We start from the raw sequence: 11,351 nt of genomic DNA on the forward strand, positions 1-11,351 counted from the left end.
GTATAGATGACTTGAACTTTTTACTAGAATTCCTAGTAAAAATAGTTGAATTATATTCAAGCAGGTATTTGGTTAATAGAATTACTGGCAATTGCTACAAATTCAAATTATTCTGGTGATAATAAATATCGAATGCAAAATATGGCATAATGTTCAGTTAGATTAATTTATCCAATGGTTTTTTTGTAGTACAGCGTTTGACTTTAGAGTAATATTGTGAAAACAAATTGTTTATTGTTAAGTTCCTTAACTTTATTTAAATGTTTTTCTTCCACTTTTGATAGTTTGCTAAATCACTAACTTAGATTGGAGAAAAATCTCTTTTCTTCAGAAGTTAAAATCAGCATTTGCTAAATATTTAGTAGTCTACTATCATTGGTTGGGATTACTACAATTCAAATATTTATCACAGTGTAGTCATATTTTTGAGAGATTGTGATTTCATTAAATTAGAGTTTGTTAATTAAAGTATAACTTGAAAGTACTAGTGAAGTGACACGTCAATATCCAAGCATCTTTGTGACTGCTATTAAGTTCATGAAAGTAATTTAGCACCATGGTATATAATTAATTTATTCAAAACTATAGCCAAATACATGTCTATTTCCTAATAATCAAATGTCAGTGAATCATAACCCTCTTCATTATATTTTCTTTATTTTTTAAATTGAATTTTATTGTGATATATTCACACACCATATAAACCATCTGAAATACACAATCACTAGTGCGCAACATTATCAGGTAGCTGTGCATACAACCTCATGATCAGTTTTAGAACATTTTCATACTACAGAAATAAAAGAAATAGAAATTGAGAATACCAAGTCCTCCCATACCCTTTATCCCCCCTATTATTTACCCATAGTATGTATTACTGTAAATTTGCCATTGTTGATAGAAGAGTATTAAAATATTATTGTTAACTATAGTCCATGGTTTGCAATAGATATATTTCCCCATATACTCCCTTCTTATTACTCCTTGTAATAGTGTTGTACATTTGTTCTAGTTCATGAAATAGCTTTTTATATTTGTACAGTTAATCATGGATGTTGTCCACCACAAGATTCACTGGGTTCTACATCCCCATATTTCAACCTCCATCTTTCCTTCAGGTGACATCAGTGACTCTAAACGTCCCCTTCCCACCATATTCACACACCTTTCAGTGCTGTTAATTATTCTCACAATAATGTGCTATTGTGACCTCTTTCTATTACAAATGTTTAAATTAAACCTAGTTAGATATTCTGCACTTACTAAGCAATTGCTCCCTACTCTTTAGCTTCATTCTATATCCTGAAAACCAATATTCTATATTTTATGCCTATGAGTTTACATATTATAGTTAGTTCATATCAGTGAAATCACAAAATATTTGTCCTTTTCTGCCTGGCTTATTTCACTTAACATAATGTCCTCTAGGTTCATCCTTGTTGTTGCATGCTTCAGTACTTCATCCCTTCTTACTGCCAAATGATAGTCCATCGTATGTATACACCACATTTTGTTTATCCATTCATATATAGATGGATACTTGGGATGTATCCATCTTTTGGCAATGCTATGAACATCGGTATACAAATGTCTGTTGGTGTCTCTGCTTTCAGATCTTCTGCGTATATCCTGAGTAGTGGGATTGCTGGGTTGTGAAGCAACTCAATACATAGCTTCCCGAGGAACCACCAAACCATCCTCCACAGTGCCTGTACCATTTTACATTCCCACCAGCAGAGAGTAAGTGTACCAATTCCTCCACATCTTCTGCAACACTTGTAGTTTACTGTTTGTTTAATAGTACCCATTCTAGTAGGTATGAGATGATATCTCATTGTAGTTTTGATTTGCATTTTCCTAGTAGCTAGTGAAGATGAGCATCTTTTCATGTACTTTTCAGCAATTTATTTTTCCTCTATTTTTTATTTCATTGCTTACACTTTGGGTATAAAGTCTAAAAAACTAACACCTATCAGTGCATCTTGGAGATGTTTCCTTACATTTTCTTCTAGGAGTTTTATGGTAACAGTCCTTATATTTAGGTCTTTGAGCCATTTCTTTTAAATGAAAATAAAATTATTTTTGATTTCTTAATTGAGCGTGCAGTTTAACCTGTGTTCTCATGCAACAGGAACACATGCCATTTAACATGCATTTTTTTCTCCCCTTCGGAATGATTTTTAACTTTTTTATTGTATAGTATAACATATATACAAAGCAAAGATGTAAAAAACCAATAGTTTTCAAAGCACTTTTCAATAAGTAGTTTTACAGGACAGATCCCAGGGTTTGTCATGGGCTACCGTATGATCATCTCGTGTTTTTCCTTCTAACTGCTCCAGAATATACGTGGCTAGAGGGCTTAAATATTTTTTATCATCACAATCGACTTTTTTTTGCCTTCTTTTTTGTGAAAAATAGCATATATACAAAAAAGCGATAAATTTCAGAGCACAGCACCACAATTAGTTGTAGAACATATTTCAGACTTTGGCATGGATTACAATTCAGAAGTTTAGATTTTTACTTCTAGCTGCTCTAAAATATTGGAGACTAAAAGAGATATCAATTTAATGATTCAGTATTCATTTTCATTTGCTAAATCCTATTTTCTCTGTATAACTCCACCATCACCTTTGATTTTTCCATCCCTCTCTTTAGGGAAGTTTGGTCTATGGCAATTCTAAATTTATCGTATTGGAAGGGTCTGTCACTAATATGGAGTAGGGAGATGGAACTTTATGATGTTCTGGAGAGGCTGGGCTAGGTTTCACAACTTATCTAGACCAGGGACCCATCTGGTTGTAGGTTTCTAGAAAGTTACTCTAGCACATAGGACCCCTGTGGAATCTTATATATTGCCGTAGGTGTTCTTCAGAATTGGCTGGAATGGTGCTGGTTGGGGCTTAACATGTTATGATAGGTAGTATCGTCTAAATGAAGCTTGTGTTTGATCCATTTTGAGTTAATTTTTGAATGGGATGTGAGATAAGAATCTTCTTTCATTCATTTGTTTATGGACAGCTAGGTCTCGCAACAACATTTATTGAAGGGACTGTTCTTTCCCAGTGAGTGGGCTTGGAAACCTTGTCAAAACCAGTTGACATATATCTGAGGGTCTATTTCTGAACTCTCAAATAGGTTCTATGGATTGATATGTCTGTCATTATGCCATCCCCATGCTGTTTTGATTACTTTGGCTTTATAATATGTATGATAACTATTACTTCATTCTTTTTCAAGATGTTTTTAGCTATGCAAAGCTATCCTTCCAAATATTGTTGATAATTAGCTTTCACATTTCTGCAAAGTAGTCTGTTGAAATTTTGATTAGTGTTGTATTGAATCTGTGTATCAGTCAGGGTCGAATTTTCATCTTAACATTTCACCTTCCAATCCATGAGCATGGAATATCTTTCCATCTATTCAGCTCTGCTTTGATAACTTTTAGCAATGTTTTGTAGTTTTCTGTGTGCAATTCCTTTACATCCTTGGTTAAGTTTATTCCTAGATATTTGATTCTTTTAGTTGCTACTGTAAATGGAAAATTTTCTGGATTATTACCTCGGATAGCTCAATAACAGTGTATAGAAACAACACTGAATTTTTCATGTTACTCTTACATCCTGCCACAATTGCTGAAATTATTTATTAGCTTAAGTAACTTTCTGTCATTTTTTCAAGATTTTTTAAAGAAAGGATCATTTCATCAGCAAATAGTGACAGTTTTCTTTTTCCTTTCCAATTCAAATGTCCTTTATTTGCCCAATTGCTCTAGCTAGAACTTCTGGAACAATGTTGAGTAGCAATGATAACAGTGGGCATCCTTGTCTTGTTCCTGATATTGGAGGGAAAGCTTTCAGGCTCTCACTAGTGAGTATGACGTTAGCTGTAGCTTTTTCATATACACCTTTATCAAAATTATGGAATTTTCCTTCAATTTCTACTTTTTGAAGTGTTTTTATCATGAAAGGATGCTGAATTTAGCCAGATGCCTTTTTTCTCATTTTTTAAATGAAGCACAACATATATACAAAAAAAAGTAATAAATTTCAACCACAGCACACAATTAGTTGTAGAGCAGATTCCATAGTTTTAATCCATCCTGCCAGTCGATGTATTTTGATTAGGAAGTTTAATCCATCAATATTTAATGTTATTATTTTAAAGGCAATACTTTCTTCTACCATTTTGTCTTTTGGATATTATATGTCATATCTTATTTTTTTCTCTTTTCACCTTTACTAATAGTCTTCATTTCTACACTCTTCTCCAGACCTCTCTCTCCTGCCTTTTCCCATCTGCCTTGTGTTTCTTGTATAGCCAGTCTCTTAGTCACAGATTCTCTGAATGACTGCTTGTCTGAAAATGTTTTTACCTACCCCTTATTTGATGGGTATGGAATTCTTGGTTGGCATATATCTGTTTCTGAAGCTTAAATATATCATACTACTGTGCTCTCAGCTCCATGGTTACTGTTAAAAAATTCACACATAGTGTTATTAAGCTTCATTTTAAGTGATGGATTGCTTTTCTCTTGCTGCTTTCAAGATTCTCTCTTTGTCTTTGATATTTCACAAGCTGATAAATAGGTCTCTTTAAGTAGGTCTATTCCAATCTATTCTGTTTGTGGCACACTGTAGTTCTTGGATGTGAAATTTTATGTCTTTCAAAAGAGATGAGAAATTTTCAGTGATTCATTCCTCCATTTGTCTTTCTGCTACTTTTCTCTTCTCTTCTCCTTCTTGAGCATCCATAACATGTGTATTCACATGCTTCATGTTTTCATTCAATTCCCTGAGACACTGCTCATACTTCTCCTTTCTTTCCCCTATATTTTCTTTTGTGTGTCAGATTTGAGATGTCCTATTCCCTAGTTCACTAATCCTTTCTCCTACCTCTTCAAATCTGCTGTTGTAAGTCTCCATTGTGTTCTTCACTTCTTCTATTTTTCCTTTCATTCCCATAAGTTCTGCAATTTGTTTTTTCAATCTTGCAAGTATTTCTTTGTGTTCACCCAGTATCTTCTTTATATCCTTCCTCAACTCATTGATTTGATTTTTGATAAGATCTTGCATATATGTTTGAACATCATGAGTTAGTTGTTTCAATTCATATCTCATTTGAACTGTTGGTTTATTCTATTGACTGAGCCATATTTTTTATTTTCCTAGTATAACTCATTATTTTTTGCTGGTGTCTAGGCATTTAATTTCCTTAATTAGCTTATTATGGTAGTTGTTTTCACTCTTTTCCTGGGGCTTTCTTGTTGGATGGTTTTATTCTCTCTTATTTGGGATTCAATTTATTCTAGACTTTTAGAATAGATACTATTTAACTGATCAGAATTTTTCAGTTCTTGTTTTCCTGTTTCTTGCCTCATCTATGTGGGGGCTTTTTTTTCTGAGGAGGGGCTCCTCAGATAAGATCCACCCTGGTCAGATTGTCCCAGACCAGACAGGTTCATGTCTAAGTAGGTGAAAGAGCCAATATCAAGTTTCCTTTCAAGTGAGACCCAACAGGTTGTCAGACTTTCCTATGAAGACTCTAGACATTATGTTCTTCCTATCCTGCCTAGCATGTGGTGATTGTCAGTCTGCCGCTTCCCACCAGTGTAAAGTGATGCAGTGCCTTTAATTTCAGCAGACTCTTTCAGCCAGAGGTGTGGTTGACACCGATGCTGAGCTTTGATTGCTTCTGTTTTCCAGACCCTGGGCCTTGAATTTCTGAAGGAGGCCTCCACTTGAGCTGGGCCCTGCCCCCTTTTCTTTGGAAAATACAACTTTTAGGGATTAGTCCATCTGACTATTTACTTTGTCTCTTAGACATACCTTAATTACACCCTTGCTTGGGGCAGTGCTGGAGCCTAAGAGTGTTCAGAGTTCTATCTAATTAGCTGTTAAGAGGTTGAAAAAAAACCTTCACAAGCTAAACAGCCACTCCCCAGGTTTGTCTAATGAGAGTTCAAGTTGGTACATGGCTCTATGTGTTCCCAGGCTGTATGTGTCCCCTTTACTTGGAACCAGCCCTTTTCCAGTATTGTATGCTGCCGAACTCAAAAGGCCTGTTTTTTTTCCCCATCAGCTGTGCCCCATCTCTGTTGGGGTGAAAGCTCCTGGTTGCTTTAGTGCTTACTCCAGACTTATCTGTGCTCGGGGACTGTTTTTAGTAGTCAGAGGTTGACTGGTTCTGCAATTGAAGCTTTGTTTAGCTAATTCTTTGCTTCTAGTAAAGACTGTTTCTTTTCCTCTCAGGGAACCAGCTTGCCAGGCCTCTGGGAGAGGGATGCCAGGCTCTGCAGCTTGGGAGACTTACAATTCTTTCTGGTCTTTCAGATATTCCCCCATTCCAGACTAGCGTGTGATGTGTGTTTGGTCCCTGATGTCCCCCAGCAGTTGTTCCATACAGCACATGGCTATTTACTCCCTGCTCTGGAGGAGGAACTAAATTCCACACAACACTATGTCACCATCTTGCCATGCCTGCTTCTCATGTCTTCATATCCTTTATCTTTTTATACATATTTCCCTTCATTTCTTTGGATTCAGGAGATTTGTTTGCACATTTTTGGTTAGTTGTTTCAGATTCTGTGTCTCCTCTGACTTTTTAATTTGTTTCTTTGACTAGGTCATTTCTTCTTGAATTTTAATTTGGCGTATGATTTTTTGCTGATATCTTGTCATCTGATTATTTTGATGGCTCTATTCTGAGAGCTGGTTTCTCTCTTTTGTCTAGGATTTAGTTGTTGCCTGAGTTTGTTTTAAGGCACTGCTTTGACAGTTGTTTCATCCCTATTTCTCAGCCAAACTAGGGCCAAGTACCTTGGCAAAGGGCGTAGACGAGGTTTGATGGGCCTCCGGTTGGGTCTGGAGAGGCTCTGAAAAGGCCTATAATTTTCTCTTGCGCTTTCTGGCCTGTCCAGTAGATGGTGATCCTTGGTGAGTTAATTGTCCTAAGAAGCTGTTTACCTCTTGGAGCCTGACAATATTTGTCCAGGCAGGACTGAAACTGTGGGGTTCTTGTGCCCTCACTTTGCCAGTCCAAATCTGGCTTATTTTGTGACTCTGTTCCCCCCAGCACTTGTAGAAGAAAACTCCACTAGCTGCTACAGTCTGCTGCTGTCTCCATGGCAAGAAATCTCTCTGCCCACTGTTATTTCCTTCATAGTCAGGGGATGGGCAGCTAGCATTACTGTCTCTGTCCATGTTTTCTCAGACTCTTCATCTTCCACTGTCTTGGGCCTTGAAATTTCCTCTCCTGTTCCCCAGGTCACCAGTTGATATTTTTCCAGATACTTGTTGCTTTTGAGGAAGGTTTTGTGGTTTCCTCCTATTTCTTCAATTTGGAAATTCCTTCTTGTTGCCCTTTTATATCTTGCCCTAACCAGAGGCCTAAGTCTTGTCATGGGTCCCTGTGGGCTTGGGTCTCTGTACCTGGATATGGGTGGGGATCTGTCTCACTGACATGAGACATTTATAATTTGTGTTCTCAGTTGGAAGTGGGAAGGATCCGAGATGCTGCCTCTGGGCACTTCTTTAGCTGCCCTGCGTGAGAGGGAGGGAGAGGATGGATCAGCACAAGAAGGAAGTTTCCTACCTGATATTTTTCTCTTTCTTTGATTCAGTGTTTGTGGAATCCTTCCCCAGGCTTTACCTTCCTCCTGTGTTCTGGACAAGTGGTGCTTGCCTTATTTTGCACTGAATATCTGGGGACAGGTTTTAAATAGCTGTTTACATCATCAACTAGATAGTCTTTTAAAATAATCTAGTGTTCTGTCCTTGTACTAGTATTCAGTCTCACTGAACTCAAACATATTATGGGTTCACTGGAATTCTGTGCTCAGGTGGATCACAAACATTTATGGGAAAGCCCTCCATTGAATTTTTAAAACATTTTTATTTTCAAATATAACGTATATACAAAAAAGCAATCAATTTCAAAGTATATTGTAACTAGTAGTTATAGAACAGATTTCAGTGTTTGATATGTTTTATAGTTCCACAATTTTAGGTTTTTCCTACTCACTGCTCCAAGGCACTGAAAATTGAAAGAAATATCAATATAATGATTTAGCAGTCATACTCCTTTGTTAAAACCTATCTTCTCTGTTATAACTCCTCCTTTTCCTTTGGTCCTTTTCCAAATCATTAGGGATATTTGGGTTATGCCCATTCTAAATTTTTGCATTTGAAGGGGGTGTTAACAATATGGAATAGGGAAATAGAATGAGTTGATGTTCTTGGAGAGGCTGGCCTCTCTTGATTTCAGTACTTATCTGGCTTTGGACTCCATCTGGAAATCAAAGGTTTCTGGAAGGTAATCTTAGTGGATTACACTTTTTTTTTTACTTGAGAAAATGAATTTATTGGATGGGCTCAGGTAACCACAGAATTTATGAGAAGTTGCTGTGAGATTAGCGTGCAAAGACATTGCCAAGATCTACCAGAAATACTGCTAGTGGCATGACCAGCCCAGATCCTGTCTCCTGTGCCTTTACTGTCAAGTCAGAACCCAACGAGGGTGCAGCTGTGCTTAGGTGTCTGGCCATGCTTCTGCCACCAGAAGGCAGGGAGAGGAAATGTCTTCCTCTTTTCCTCACCCCTGGGAATGAGAGGGAGAGGGCTCATGTAACACAGGAGGTTTGCATACTGAACAGCCAAAACTCTAGTGTCTAGTTTTTGCAGCTGGAAAAAATGCATTTGTTTAGGGGTCAACAAGGGTGGAGGTAACAGTTTAGGCATGCCTGTCATGTGTTGAAGGCTTTATATCTTTTAATCTTTACAACCCTTAGAAATGTATCCATGATGATAAAATACCTTATTTAAGGTTAGGCAGCTGGCCATGATAAGATCTGGAGCCCTAATTTGACCTTTAGGTCTGGTTGGTTCCAGTGCTTTTATTCTTTTTTGTTAACCCCTCAGTTTTGCTGTCTGTCCTCAACATTATGATCATGAAGCAATAAAATTGAAAATTCATTAAAGGGTACTACATTTTTATAAACTAATATATATTGAGCTCCCCAGTGATAAATACTTTCATAAATATTTTCATTTGATCTTCTCAAAAAGCTTATGATATAAGGAACTTTTTTGTGAATTAAAAATTTAAATTATAAAATGTAGGGGATGTAAGGGTAGTTGAGTGGTAGAATTCTCACCTGCTTTGCAGGAGACCTGGGTTCGATTCCCAGCCCATGGACTTACTCCAAAACAAATAAGCAAGCAAAACAAACAAAAATTCATCAAATGGTGCAGCAACAATGGGATATTTACACGGGAAAATAATGAAATGTGACCCTGCCATACAGCATACTATATATATATATACATAAGATGTACACTTGTATAAAAACAAAATAGTTTAAGCTGCTGGTCATTGGCAGATCTGGAATCTGAATGAATCTCTGATTCCCAGGATTATGCCACATTTCCTCTTTTCTGCCTTTTCAGTGGTCTTGTATCCTATCCCACTAACACCTAGTGTACTTATTCACTTCTTCTCTATCCTATTTCTATAAGTCTTCAGTCTCAGGTCTGAATTAGTGCCTACTTAGTGATGATCACATAGAATATTATATCTTTGTAACTAAAATTCAACTGAGAGCTCCTTGAGGGCAAGAATATATTATTTCATTCATTTTGGTATCTCCCCATACTAGGAACAGTTTCTGATTTAAAGCAAGTAGAAATTAACAAATGTATGATTGAATGTATGTACAATGTGGTTGTGTATGTTAGTGTCCTGTTAGTTGATACTGATGCTGAAAAAATATCCTCTGGTTTAATTCTATGGCTCTACAGAGCCTTTCAGCTTATCTTCAAAGACAAGTACAAGAAAATGGGATGTGTTTCCTCTTGGAGTTCTGAATGGTACAGGATCAAAAAGTTCATTAGAGAGAGATCTTTTTTCAGTGAACATTGCTGGTAAATTTGGCAGCAATCGGCTGCTAAGCATCTTGCATCCTCTCTAAGGCTCTTAAAAAGATAATTTTAACACTGAATTGGATTATTGGATTCAGAATCCAATTTACTCTTTATTTTTTTTATTTTTTAAATACCAGAAAACACCAAGCAAACTCAAACATTCTTAACTTTGGATCATTCCATTCTACATATATAATCAGTAATTCAAAATATCCTCACATAGCTGCATATTCATCATCATGATCAATCCTGGAACATTTGCATCTATCCAGAAAAAGAAATAAAAAGAAAACAGAAAAAAAATTATACATACCATACCCCCCCACCCCTCCCCAACACCAACCACCAGCACTTCAAACTAAATTCATTTTAACATTTGTTCCCCCTTTATCCACTTCTATTCCATATGTTCTACTCGTCTGTTGACAAGGTAGATAAAAGGAGCATCAGACACAAAGCCCCCACAATTATACAGTCACAGTGGAAAGCTACACCACCACACAATCATCTTCAAGAAACATGGCCACTGGAACACAGCTCCACAATTTCAGGCAGTTACATTTTTGTAGAATCTCAGATAAAGCTGTAGGTGTTCTTTATGGTTGACTGGAATTGTTTTGGTTGGGAGTTGGCAAACCCTGGTAAAACCTCCAGAATAGCTTCATGACTCTATTTGGGCTCTGTTACCCACTGATACCTTATTTTCTTTCATTTCTTTCCCCTCTTTTGGTCAAGAAGGCATTGCTGATCCCATGGTGCCAGGGCCAAGCTCATTCCTGGGAGTTATGTCCCATATTTCCAGGGAAACTTTCACCCTGCATGTCATATCCCATGAAGGGGAAGATACTGATTTTACTTGCAGAGTGGAGTTAGAGAGAGAGAGGTCACATCTGAAAGACAGAAGCAGTTTTCTGGAAGTAACTCTTGGGCATAACTATAAATAGACTTAGTTTCTCTGTTACATAAATAACCTTCACAAGAACAAGATTCCTTTGGCTCTCTCCAGGTTCTGTCTTGCTTAATATCTCATGACAACATCTTCTGGGCTCCGAGCATTTCCAAACACATGTGTCTCTGTTCTCCAAGTGTCAGCTCTGCCCTGAAGTTTCTGTTGACTCTGCCATTTCTAAGGTTTCTCAAAACATTTCCCTTTTTAATGACTCTAGTGAACTAATCAAGACCCACGTGGAATGGGTGTAGGCACATCTCTATCTAATCAGAAAGTCCCACCCACAATTGGGTGTTTAACATCTCCGTAGAGATAATCAAAAGCTTCCAACCTACAGTTTTGAATCAGGAATAAAAGAAATGGCTGCCCACACAAAATTGTGTCAGGACTAGAACTTGGCTTTTCTTGGGGTACATGATAAACTCAAACCAGCACAACATGAATTAGACCTTCACTCTTTTTTTAAATACTGAATAATA

Source organism: Tamandua tetradactyla, chromosome X, assembly GCF_023851605.1.
Source record: "Tamandua tetradactyla isolate mTamTet1 chromosome X, mTamTet1.pri, whole genome shotgun sequence".
Lineage (NCBI taxonomy): Eukaryota > Metazoa > Chordata > Mammalia > Pilosa > Myrmecophagidae > Tamandua > Tamandua tetradactyla.